The sequence below is a fragment of the Oncorhynchus kisutch genome, linkage group LG17 (assembly GCF_002021735.2).
Source record: "Oncorhynchus kisutch isolate 150728-3 linkage group LG17, Okis_V2, whole genome shotgun sequence".
NCBI classification, from domain to species: domain Eukaryota; kingdom Metazoa; phylum Chordata; class Actinopteri; order Salmoniformes; family Salmonidae; genus Oncorhynchus; species Oncorhynchus kisutch.
The window spans coordinates 14352907-14366790 of NC_034190.2; the positions used below are offsets into that span (position 1 = coordinate 14352907).

A 13884-nucleotide genomic window follows, 5' to 3' on the forward strand; every position below is an offset into this window, starting at 1 on the left:
CCGGGGATCAGGGGGGCAGGGAGGCTGGTCGGGCCAGGCCTGTTGCCCCTTGCTGCTCCCAAGCCAGCCCCCAACCCGTCTATGCCCGGGGATCAGAGGGGCAGGGAGGCTGGTCGGGCCAGGCCTGTTGCCCCTTGCTGCTCCCAAGCCAGCCCCCAACCCGTCTATGCCCGGGGATCAGGGGGGCAGGGAGGCTGGTCGGGCCAGGCCTGTTGCCCCTTGCTGCTCCCAAGCCAGCCCCCAACCCGTCTATGCCCGGGGATCAGAGGGGCATGGAGGCTGGTCGGGCCAGGCCTGTTGCCCCTTTCTGCTGGGTAAGACTGGTGCTCCGGCCCTGTTACTAGTGGAGTCGTGTTGAGACCCATAAACTGCAGTGTGATCTTTATCATCCACATCATCCTACTCCTCCCCCTATCTGTTAGCCCCGCCTATCTCTCCCTGTTCCCTCTCTCTTGTTCTCCATATCGCTCTCTCATCTCAGGCCTGGGTTGTCGTAATTAGGGCCAGTAGTATTTCCTGACTACGTGACCTGCCCAGCGAAAACTCCTGGCCTTAGTCACAAAACCCCTGGTGTCAGAACGCAAATTTGACCTTGGTCTTCCAAAACCATTATTTTCCTTTTGAATTGTCTCTTTGTCTGCCTGGTGGAAACACCAAGATCATTGCTGGATATGGTAATGGTTGACTGCACTCATATTGAGCCCAGGCCTCAGTCATAAAGTATAATGTGTTGACAATTCTATATGCTGGGTTGCCTACAATAGAAACAGCTTAGGTGTTTTCAGTGAATTTCTGTTGTTCTAGACTTCTTCTCTTTTGTCACTTTCACATCAGTAAATCAAAACAACACCTTTTTTGGTAATGGTAAATATTGGTTCAGACAAGGACGGATACATATAATTGGCAAATGCTTGTGATAAACACTACCGTTCAAAAGTTTGGGGTCACTTAGAAATGTCCTTGTTTTTGAAAGAAAAGCACATTTTTTTGTCCATTAAAATAACATCAAATTGATCAGAAATACAGTGTAGACATTGTTAATGTTTAAATTACTATTGTAGCTGGAAACGGCTGATTTTTCTATGGAATATCTACATTTTGAATGGTAGTGTGTGTTGTTTATCAACCTTTCATTTTACCACATAGGTCACTAGAGATTTGAATGTGGTTTTTTTGCAAGTGTGCCCTACTTTGCATTTTTCTTGGCATTTATATCTGCCAAGCAGAGGTGTAAATGAACACATTATATCAGGCTTTACCCATCCATATTGGACACAGATGTGTGTATTATACACCGAAACATCACAGAAGTGTTTAAATGAGCTGTGAATCCATGGTGTGAGACTGGCTACAGGCCCCTACTCTGTCATGGTAGTGTTGTTAGCTACAGGTCCCTACTCTGTCATGGTAGTGTTGTTAGCTACAGGCCCCTACTCTGCCATAGTAATGTTGTTAGCTACAGGCCCCTACTCTGCCATAGTAATGTTGTTAGCTACAGGCCCCTACTCTGTCATGGTAGTGTTGTTAGCTACAGGCCCCTACTCTGTCATGGTAGTGTTGTTAGCTACAGGCCCCTACTCTGTCATGGTAGTGTTGTTAGCTACAGGCCCCTACTCTGCCATAGTAATGTTGTTGGCTACAGGCCCCTACTCTGTCATGGTAGTGTTGTTAGCTACAGGCCCCTACTCTGCCATAGTAATGTTGTTAGCTACAGGCCCCTACTCTGCCATAGTAATGTTGTTAGCTACAGGCCCCTACTCTGCCATAGTAATGTTGTTAGCTACAGGCCCCTACTCTGCCATGGTAGTGTTGTTAGCTACAGGCCCCTACTCTGCCATAGTAATGTTGTTAGCTACAGGCCCCTACTCTGCCATAGTAATGTTGTTAGCTACAGGCCCCTACTCTGCCATAGTAATGTTGTTAGCTACAGGCCCCTACTCTGTCATGGTAGTGTTGTTAGCTACAGGCCCCTACTCTGCCATGGTAGTGTTGTTAGCTACAGGTCCCTACTACTCTGTCATGGTAGTGTTGTTAGCTACAGGCCCCTACTCTGTCATGGTAGTGTTGTTAGCTACATACCCCTACTCTGCAATGGTAATGTGGTATGATACTAGCTACAGGTACCTACTCTCTCATGGTAATGTTATATGATACTAGCTACAGTTCCCTACTCTGTCATAGTAATGTTGTTAGCTACATGCCCCTACTCTGTCATGGTAGTGTTATATGATACTAGCTACAGGTCCCTACTCTGTCATAGTAATGTTGTTACCTACATGCCCCTACTCTGTCATGGTAGTGTTGTTAGCTACAGGTCCCTACTCTGTCATGGTAGTGTTGTTAGCTACAGGTCCCTACTCTGTCATGGTAATGTTGTTAGCTACAGGTCCCTACTCTGTCATGGTAGTGTTGTTAGCTACAGGTCCCTACTCTGTCATGGTAGTGTTGTTAGCTACAGGTCCCTACTCTGTCTTGGTAATGTTGTTAGCTACAGGTCCCTACTCTGTCATGGTAGTGTTGTTAGCTACAGGTCCCTACCATGTTATGATAGTGTTGTTAGCTACAGGTCCCTACTCTGTCATGGTAGTGTTGTTAGCTACAGGTCCCTGCTCTGTCATGGTAATGTTGTTAGCTACAGGTCCCTACCCTGTCATGGTAATGTTGTTAGCTACAGGTCCCTACCCTGTCATGGTAGTGTGGTATGATACTAGCTACATGCCCCTACTCTGCCATGATAATATTGTTAGCGACAGGCCCCTACTCTGCCATGGTAATGTGGTATGATACCAGCTACTGGTCCCTACTCTGTCATGGTAATGTTGTTAGCTACAGGTCCCTACTCTGCCATGGTAATGTGGTATGAAACTAGCCACAGTTCCCTACTCTGCCATGGTAATATGGTATGATACTAGCTACATGTCCCTACTCTGTCTTGGTAATGTTGTTAGCCACAGGTCCCTACTCTGTCAGGGTAATGTTGTTAGCTACAGGTCCCTACTCTGCCATGATAATGTGGTGTGAGACTGGCTCCAGGCTCTTTACTCTGTCATGGTAATGTGATGTGAGACTGGCTCCAGGCTCCTACTCTGTCATGGTAATGTGGTGTGAGACTGGCTCCAGGCTCCTACTCTGTCATGGTAACCGTTCTTCTACACCTGCATTGCTTGCTGTTTGGGGTTTTAGGCTGGGTTTCTGTACAGCACTTTGAGATATCAGCTGATGTACGAAGGGCTATATAAATACATTTGATTTGATTTTATTTGATTTAATGTGGTGTGAGACTGGCTCCAGGCACCTACTCTGCCATGGTAATGTGATGTGAGACTGGCTCCAGGCTCCTACTCTGTCATGGTAATGTGGTGTGAGACTGGCTTCAGGCTCTTTACTCTGTCATGGTAATGTTGTGTGACACTGGCTCCAGGCAATTACTCTGTCATGGTAATGTGGTGTGAGACTGGCTCCAGGCTCTTTACTCTGTCATGGTAATGTTGTGTGAGACTGGCTCCAGGTAATTACTCTGTCATGGTAATGCGGTGAGACTGGCTCCAGGCTCTTTACTCTGTCATGGTAATGTGAAGAGGGAAAGGGGGATACCTAGTCAGTTGTACAACTGAAAGTATTCAACTGAAATGTGTCTTCCGCACTTAACCCTCTGAATCAGAGAGGTGTGGGGGGGCTGTCTTAATCAATGTTCACATCATCGGTGTCTTCCACATTTAACCTTCTGAATCAGAGAGGTGTGGGGGGGATGCCTTACTCAATGTTCACATTATCGGTGTCTTCCACATTTAACCTTCTGGATCAGAGAGGTGTGGGGGGCTGCCTTAATCAATGTTCACATCATCGGTGTCTTCCACATTTAACCTTCTGAATCAGAGAGGTGTGGGGGGGCTGCCTTAATCAATGTTCACATCATCAGTGTCTTCCACATTTAACCTTCTGAATCAGAGAGGTGTGGGGGGGCTGCCTTAATCAATGTTCACATCATCGGTGTCTTCCACATTTAACCCTCTGAATCAGAGAGGTGTGGGGGGGGCTGCCTTAATCAATGTTCACATCATCGCTGTCTTCCACATTTAACCCTCTGAATCAGAGAGGTGTGGGGGGGCTGCCTTAATCAATGTTCACATCATCGCTGTCTTCCACATTTAACCCTCTGAATCAGAGAGGTGTGGGGGGGCTGCCTTAATCAATGTTCACATCATCGGTGTCTTCCACATTTAACCCTCTGAATCAGAGAGGTGTGGGGTGGCTGCCTTAATCAATGTTCACATCATCGGTGCCCAGGTGTTGTTGGGGGTTAACTGCCTTGCTCAAGGTCAGAACAGCAGATTTTTCTACCTTGCCGACTCGGGGATTCGAACCAGCAACCTTTCGGTTACTGGCCAAACACTCTTAACCGCTAGAGAGATGCTAGAGTCATTCACAATGCTCCCAAACTGAGAAGATATAGCTATTTTTTCTCTCTCTAATCTCTATTCTATCCTAAGATTAGTTTGTGGTTAGATTGTGTGTGTCTGTGTGCGCCAATTAATGTGCCTGTGTGTGTGTCTTCTGCAGTATGAATCATCAGGTCTGGGTTTGATCAGCAGCCGACTGAGAACAACACTGAACAGAATCCAGGAGAGCCTCATCCAAATGGCAAGCAAAAAATCTCTCATTTTCAAACTCTGTCTCTCTCTCTCTCTCGCTCTCTCTCTCTCTTCCTCTCTCTTTCTCCCTCTCTCTCTCTCCTCCTCTCTCCTCATCTCTCTCTCTCTCTCCTCTCTCTCTCTCTATTTCTGTCTCTCTCTCCCCCCCCCCCTCTCTCCCCCCTCTCTCTCCTCTCTCCTCACTCTCTCTCTCCTCTCTCCCCCCTCTCTCTCCCCCCCTCTCTCTCTCCTCTCTCTCTCTATTTCTGTCTCTCTCTCCCCCCCTCTCTCTCCCCCCCTCTCTCTCCCCCCCCCCTCTCTCCCCTCAATCTCTCTCTTCCTCTAATGCACCTGTTTTCTCTTACCTGCTTTAAATATCCATCCATTCCAGCCCTTTAAATATCCATCCATTCCAGCCCTTTAAATATCCATCCATTCCAGCCCTTTAAATATCCATCCATTCCAGCCCTGCCTGTCTGTGTTGTCTACGAGGGAAATGGGGCGAGAGTGCTCGCTGCTCGCCGTCTGTGGCCTTTACCCTCATTAAGGGTCATTATATCCTATCCATAAGACTCTATGTAGGGAATAGGGTGCCATTTGGGACTCAACAACAGTCTCCATTAACAACTCTCAGGAGACCACCAGACCAGATCCACAATGCAATAACACCCTGGGTTGTCATTACTGGGTATTCATGCTCATCACCACTGTCCTTTCTTTTTCTAGCTCGTTCCTCTTCCTTTTTCTCACACTCTTGTCCCTCTCCCTCTCTCTCTCTCTCTCTCTCTCCCTCGTAATCTCTCCCCTCTCCTCTCTCTATATGTTTCTATTTCTCTCTCACCCTTCTCTGCCTCCTATATCCCTACTGACCTCAGTTTCACATATGATACAATGTAATGCAGCCATCAATTCCATCTTCGACTGAACCATTTGTGTTGACTCTTGCTTTCCTGTCTCCTTGTGATTAACGCCATCTGAGAAAGAAGGCTATGGCCAGGAGAATACCAACATAAACCGACCACTTTTCACACATTGGTTCTACTTCAACGGTGAATGAGACTCATTTGAGGCCATTCTCTTATATTCTGTGTATTCTGCTTCTTCCATTTCTAATTCTTCCTTTATTTTTCTCATTCTGGAACACATCTTTGAAGTAGCTGATTACTCAGTGGTTATCTCTCACTTTAAAGAAGTCTCCTCTGAGTTGAACCAGTAGGTCCCGAGGGGGAGAACATTCTGGAAGGGGCTGTCAATTCGGGATAATGCTGAAGTGACAGGTTGTCACGACGATCACCAAAGCGTGATGACGTAAGGTCGGTCTATCAGTCAGTCGATGGCTGCAAGAGGTCACGAAAGGTCACAGGTGAGTTTTCAGTCTTCATTCGGTGCTTCTCATGAACACGCTATGGGTGAGATAATGTGTCGCCAGATGAGGGTTGTGTGTCCTCCTCGTATTTATCTGCTGTAGCTGATTCATTTGATCCATTACCAGCATCGCACTGAAGGGGGCACTGAAGGTGGGGTTTGTGACTGTTAGCAGAGGGGCCTCTAAATTTCTGAAAACTGTCAGCCCTGAAAAAAACTTCTGAGAGAACACACACCGCCAGGCACATACACACGTACACACACTTGTGTGGTCCAGCATAGCCCATTTCTGTTGATACTGTAGGGAGGAGGGATGTCTGTCAGGGCTGTTAGATCACATGACCGGGGACATTGAGCTCTGAGAGGAAGATAAGAGGTGCAGACTGGAGAGAGTGGCTGTAAAACAAAACAGTGCACAAACGCATGTCGGATCAGGGGAGAGGGAGAGAGATCCGCTCTTCTCGGGAGACTAAAGTGGTGTGAGGCCTTTTACACAGAGAGAGCATAATGATACCACTTTGTGTCTAACCCTGTCCGCTTGATTAAGCGCTATTTAAAACATCCTCGCTTCAGCTGGCTGCGGAAACACAGAGACGCTCTCTCTAGTCCCTCTACGTCGACTCATTCTATCTCCATTTTCATAGCGTACTCCCTCTTTTAACTTTCACATGTATTGGAAAAAGCTTTTAGTCTTTAGTTGGAAGTACAACGTTATTTTAATTCGGGTCGATAAATCATTCATGACTTGAGATACACACTTTCTTAATTTCCCAAAAGTTCGCTCTTTCTCTGGCTCTTTGGGATTCCTGGAAAGTTAATCAGGCTGAATGGAAGCTGGGTATATTGTAATAAAGTGAGACTATGTGACCCTAAAGGGTAAGTAGATCCATCCACCATCTTTAGAGGAGGAGCTGCCAGTGATGATAGCATGGCTGTATCTCACAGAGCAAATGATAGCTCTAATTCCTTTCGACACACTAATGAGAAGAAGTGTGTGTTTCCACACGTGTGCTGTGGTCAGATTTACGCTGCAAAACAAAATGGGGGGAATGTTGTCGTTATACTAACGACACCACAGATATGTGTTGTCAAGGTCTGGGTGTGGTGCCTATAGCAATACCAACCTAAATGGATTGTTTGAATGAAAGCCAACATAGATAAGCCGTGAACAGACTGTGGAGACCTCTTGGTACTGTAGATCTTGAATGATGCTTCAGACTTGAATCATGCAAAACCCTGCAAATTATTTGAAGTTGGCAGTACATTATAGAGAGTGATCATTCTCTAAGGGTCTGTTTACTGTCGAGAAAAATCATTCCCAAGGGACCTACAATAGAATGCTCCATTTAAACTCCATGTTCTAATCTGTACATGATCGACAGCGGAGAGCAACCAATTATTATCCTTTAATATGACTGAATGGAACGACTCTCTCTCTCTCTCTCTCTCTCTCTCTCTCTCTCTCTCCCTCTCTCCCTCTCTCTCTCTCTCTCTCTCTCTCTCTCTCTCTCTCTCTCCCACAGTACAACCCCTACAGCCTGCTTTCTTCCCCTTTTGTTTTCTTCTCCTAATTTAAACCACTTTATTAAATCACTATTTTCATTATTAGCGTTTATGTGTATATACTATGTACTGACTTTGTGATGATTAAGAATCAAGGTCCGTGTTTACATTAGCAGTGTACATTCATTTAAAGTGATAATGCAGATTGGGCTTTGACTTTATTACCAGTCATTTGCAATCTCCCCCGGCGTAATTACAAAAAGGGACATTCAGATTATAAACTGTATTCTCTTATGGGTGAGTAAACACACGCACACACACAAATGCATAAACGCTCAAACACACACGAGGGAGAGACCGGATTTGTAAACACATTGTAAAGTCAATTATGCATCACGTTTCAATTTGCAGAGGAATCCTTGTAGTTTAGCCCCCCCCCCGGGGGTTTGATTTAAAATCTAATTCTGTCAATGACTTGCATGCCAATATGTATGACACTCAGACTGTGGAGACATATCTTAGTGACTGTCTCAATTTCCATGTCTAAGACACTAGACTGGCTGCCATCAGCCTATCAGGAAAGAGAGAGTGAAGTCTTCCCCCTCTTTTTCTCCTTCCCCTCTCCCCATCTATCTCCCCATTCTCTCCCCATTGGGGCGGCAGGTAGCCTAGTGGTTAGAGCGTTGGCCCAGTAACCGAAAGGTTGCTATATCAAATCCCCGCGCTGACAAGGTAAAAATCTGTTGTTCTGCCCCTGAGCAAGGCAGCTAACCCACTGTTCCTAGGCCGTCATTGTAAATAAGAATTTGTTCTTAACTGACTTGCCTAGTTAAATAAATAAAAGTCCTCCATTTAATCCGTCCTTCTTTCTAAACCACATTTTGCTAAATGCTTTATGGTCTGAATATACACAAGGCCAGAGGTATTCAACTCTTAACCTACGAGCTCCGGAGCCTGCTGCTTTTCTGTTCTAACTTATACTTAATTGCACCCACCTGGTGTCCCAGGTCTAAATCAGTCCCTGATTAGAGGGGAACAATAAAACATGCAGTGGAACTGGCTTGGAGGTCCAGAGTTGAGTTTGAGGGCACTAGACTGTAGAAAAGGAACTGTTTCCCAGACTCAGATTATGCCCATTCCTCAACTGGATAGCACTTTCATTTAAAATACTCCATTGAGCATGTTTTTAAGTCCAGAAGCTTAATCTGGGTCCAGGAACCTAGCCCTTCCTACCATCCCTCCATCCCTATATCCCTCTATCCATCCTCCTTGTTCTACACCACTTTCTCAAAGCTAGGGCTCCCTGATAAAACTCTGTATAGAAAAGGACAATCGATCACATTTCTGAACTCTGCCAGTCTGAGCACCAGGTCTCAAACTCAACCATGCTTTTCCGCTGACATCCTGTAGAGACCACCTTGACCCCAGTACCCAGCCACCCATGTAGCCTGACCACTGTTCACCTCCAGCAGTTATTAGGCCCTCCAGCAAGGAGGGTGCTGCTAATGCTAGCTAGCATAGTCTTTCAATCAAATTCTGTCTCTCGCTCTCTCTCAATTCAATTCAAAGGGGCTTTATTGGCATGGGAAACATAGGTTTGCAATAAACAAAAGTAAGAAGAAACTAATTTAACAACATCAACACAATCTATTATAAATTAGCAGTAAACATTGCACTCAAAAAGGTTTTATAAAGATAGGCATTTCAAGTGTTATATTATCAGCTATGTGTTTAGCAGTGTTTTAGAAATGTGCAAATAGTTGTAGTACAAATAGTGGGGGGAGATAAATAAACAGATTAGTATTGGTTGTATTTACAGTGTTTTTTGTGCTCCACTGGTTGCCCTGTTTTCATGGCAACGGGCCACAAACCTTGCTGCTGTGACTGCAGATTGTGGTATTTCGCCTAACAGATATGGGAGTTTATGAATGTTGGATTTGTTTTCAAATTCTTTGTGGGTCTGTGTAATCTGAGGGAAATATGTGTCTCTAATGTGGTCATACATTTGGCAGGCGGTTAGGAAGTGTAGCTCAGTTTCCACCTCATCTCTTCTCTTGAGAGCCAGGTCTGTCTATGGCGACCTCGCTCGATAGCAAGACTATGCTCACTGAGTCTGTACATAGTATTTTCTTAACTTTGTGTCAGTTACAGTGGTCAGGTATTCTGCCACATTGTACTCTCTGTTTAGGGTCAGATAGTATTCCAATTTGCTCAGTTCTTTTGTTAAATCTTTAAAGTGTGTCAAATAGTTATATTTTTGCTTTCTCATATTTTGGTTGGGTCTAATTGTGTTGCTGGCCTGGGGCTCTGTGGGGTCTGTTTGTGTTTGTGAACAGAGCCCCAGACCCAGCTGGCTGAAGGGACACTTCTCTAAGTTAATCTCTGTAGGTGAGGGCTTTGTGTGGAATGCATCGCTTCCTTTTAGGTGGTTGTAGAATTTAACAGTGGATATAGTCCTAATTCTGCTCTACATGCATTGTTTGGGGTTTTGCGTTGTACACAAAGAATATTTTTGCAGAATTCTGCAGGCAGCGTCTCAATAACTCTGATGTGTAGACTTTCCACTGTAGAGTTCATGTCATCCTATCATCGATGAGAATGTCTCAGATGACAACCGAACTGACATCATATTCATTATGTACCACCGCACATGTTCAATTGGTCGGATTACCAGAATATAGTTAATTTCCCCCCACCTTCTGATGTTCCCAGAATCTCTATGTTAACCAAGGGGTTTGCAAATGTAACCTCAGTAGGGTAGAGAGAGGAAAAAGGAGGGAAGAGGTATTTATGACTGTCATAAATCTACCCCTAGACCAACGTCATGACACTATAGCATTTCTTAATATTACTCAGTTCCTTTGGCTTTGATGCCTCATGATTGAGTATTGCTCTGTTCAAGTAGACTGTGATTTTGTTGTAGTCTGATAAGGGTATCAGTTGGCTGACTGTGAAAACTCTGAGAGTCTCTGGGTTGAGGTCAATGATAAAGTAGTCTACAATACTACTGCCAAGAGATGAGCTATAGGTGTACGTACCATAGGAGTCTCCTCGAAACCTACCATTGACTATGTACAGACCCAGCGTGCAACAGAGCTGCAGGAGTTGTGACCCGATTTTGTTGGTTGCTTTGTCTTGATTGTGTCTAGGGGGGCATATCATATTTGGGAGGGAATACTGTCACCTGGTAGGTGTTTGTCCCCCTGTGTGCTGAGTGTCAGGTTCTTGTCCAGTTCTGGGATTTAGGTTACAGCAGACTAGTACATATCCCTAGGCCTGGAAATGGTTGATCACCCACTCTAGGGTGGAGAAGCTGTTGTCATTAAAGTATAGGGGTTCTATTGGGGGGGATATAGGTAGCATACAGGAGAAAACGTTTCTCTGTTGAGATCATTTCCCTATGAATTTCTAACCAGATGTAAAATTCTCCTGTTTTTATTAATTTAATAGAATGGGTTAGGTGTGATCTATACCAAATTAGCATACCTCCTGAGTCCCTACCCTGTTTTACTCCTGGTAGTTTGGTAGATGGAACTAACATCTCTCTGTAACCTAGAGGGCAACCAGTGGATTCATCTCCTCTATACCATGTTTCTTGTAGAATAACAATGTCTGTATTTCTGATTTATTTTCTTAAGTCAGGCTTCATATTCTTTAGGCAAAAGGCAGATTACCTCAGACCTTTAATATTCCAGCATAAGATGCTAAAAGCTTTGTGTTCCATAGTGTCCATTCCTGTGGTTTAGTCTCTCGCTCACTGTCTTCCCCCTTCGCTCTCTGTCTGCCTGTGATTAGTGATTATCCCTTTGTGATGATGCTTTACAGCTCCCTAACCAACCAACCTGGTGAGCTGTGAAACTCAGAGTAAACACTGGATCTTCAGGGCTAGCTTTGAACAAGCTTTATTTGTGCTGCCGGCAGAATAAACAGCAGCTGTGTGTGTGGTATGTTTGGTACCACATGTGTTTACCTTGTGTGTTTGTGTTTGTGCTGGATGTCAGCATTCAAACTCTGGGTAAGAATATACACAGAGTGTACAAAACATTAAGAACACCTGCTCTTTCTATGACAAACTAATCATGTGAAAGCTATGATCCCTTATTGATGTAACTTGTTAAATCCACTTCAATCAGTGTAGATAAAGGGGGGAGACAGGTTAAAGAAGGATTTTAAAGTCTTGAGACATGGATTGTTGTGTATGTGTGCCATTCAGAGGGTGAATGGGCAAGACTAAATATTTAAGTGTCTTTGAACGGGGCACTGTAGTTGGTTTCAGATGTACCTCTTTGTCAAGAACTGCAAGACTGGTCCACCACCCAAAGGACATCCAGCCAACTTGAAACTACTGTGGGAAACATTGGAATCAACATGGGCCAACATCCCTGTGGAACTCTTTCAATGCCTCAGTTGTGAATACACCAAACGTTAAATTGTGATGATAGTAATCAGAAAGATTGAATTGTTTGTTAATTAACTTCCATATCAGGTAAATGAATCAACCATACACCTTTTTTTGTCTTTACCCATGTTTGATTTTGGGGGTGGTTTCCCAGACACAGATTAAGTCTAGACTTGGTCTAAAAAGCTGGCTCAATGGATAATTTTTTTAGCCCAGGACTAGGTTCAATATGTGTCCAGGAAACCACCCCTTGAAGTTGAGAATGATATGCTTTTACCCTTCAGCTCAGCGCCAGTGTTGAATCAATACCGGCAGGGGGTCAGAGGCGCGGAGTGAGTATTGATATTCATTGTTGGTGAATGGGGGCTCTGGGGCTGGTTGGAGGTTTTGGGGCGGTGGCAGGAATCAGATCCATCCAAGATAATTTCCCCTCTGTGGAGCGCTGGAGACATCCCTGTGGGCACCAGCAATCTGGCAGCTAAAGCCTGCTGAGCTCTCCAATACCCAGCCCGCTCGAAGAATGCACACACCCACACAGACAGGCACATGCATAAACTTGAGAACACGCACACATTTTCTGTTCTCATCTCTCTCACTCACACGTCTCTCTGCTTCGCTGACAGCTCGGCAGTTAACTTAAGCATGTGGTCAGGTTGTAATTCACCACGCTGAGACTTGGCACCGCCTGTTCCTCGGCCCGGCACGGCCCCTCTCAGGGGGGGGCACAAATTAACGCTGGCCAGGCAGTCTCACCAAGCCTCTTGAGTGCTGCTGACTAAGCTCGCCTACCGCCTCCCGTCTTCTCACTTTATGTTTGAATATGGCCGCCCAGGGGGAGTCTCAGCGTATGGTGAAATATGAGGCGGTTTGCTGTCGAGTTTATTTAGTTGACGGCTCGCTGACAATAGACCCCAGTCTAGAGGAGCTAGATGTTGGAGGGCTGGGAATGGACCCCAGTCTAGAGGAGCTAGATGTTGAAGGGCTGGGAATGGACACCAGTCTAGAGGAGCTAGATGTTGGAGGGCTGGGAATGGACCCCAGTCTAGAGTAGCTAGATGTTGAAGGATGAGGATGTGAATGATAGTGCTGTCGTCGTAACACAGGTATTTATGAAGGGAAATTGTTTTGTTATAGGGGAGGGAGGTAGAACCTTTGGTGGTGGTAGTAGTTATAGTAATGATAGAGCAGTATGCACTGATACACAGTGCCTGTGTATGTAGCCTATTGTGGGGTGGCAGGTAGCATAGTGGTTAGAGCATTGGGCCAGTAACCGGAAGGTTGCTGTATCGAGCTGACAAGTAAAAAATCGTTAACCCATTGTTCCCTGGGTGCCGAAGACCTGGATGTTGATTATGGCAAACCCTGGCACCTCTCTGATTCAGAGAGGTTGAATACATTGTTGGACAACTGACTAGGTATCCCCCTTTCCCTTCAGAAAGTATTCATACCCCTTGACATATTCCATATTTTGTTGTGTTACATCCTGAATTCAAAATGTATTAAATAAAATACAAATCTTACCCATCTACACACGATAACAAAGTGAAAACATGTTTTTAGAAATGTTTGGAAAAATGTGAAAATGAAATACACATCTCATTTACAGTGCCTTGCGAAAGTATTCAGCCCCCTTGAACTTTGCGACCTTTTGCCACATTTCAGGCTTCAAACATAAAGATATAAAACTGTATTTTTTTTGTGAAGAATCAACAACAAGTGGGACACAATCATGAAGTGGAACGACATTTATTGGATATTTCAAACTTTTTTAACAGATCAAAAACTGAAAAATTGGGCGTGCAAAATTATTCAGCCCCTTTACTTTCAGTGCAGCAAACTCTCTCCAGAAGTTCAGTGAGGATCTCTGAATGATCCAATGTTGACCTAAATGACTAATGATGATAAATACAATCCACCTGTGTGTAATCAAGTCTCTGTATAAATGCACCTGCACTGTGATAGTCTCAGAGGTCCGTTAAAAGCGCA

General features: G+C 44.8%; 1 pseudogene; it reads left to right on the forward strand.

Moving 5' to 3' along the window:
* The window catches only part of LOC109908451 (syndetin-like), a 349878-nt pseudogene that overhangs the window by 270494 nt on the left and 65500 nt on the right, over nt 1–13884 (forward strand).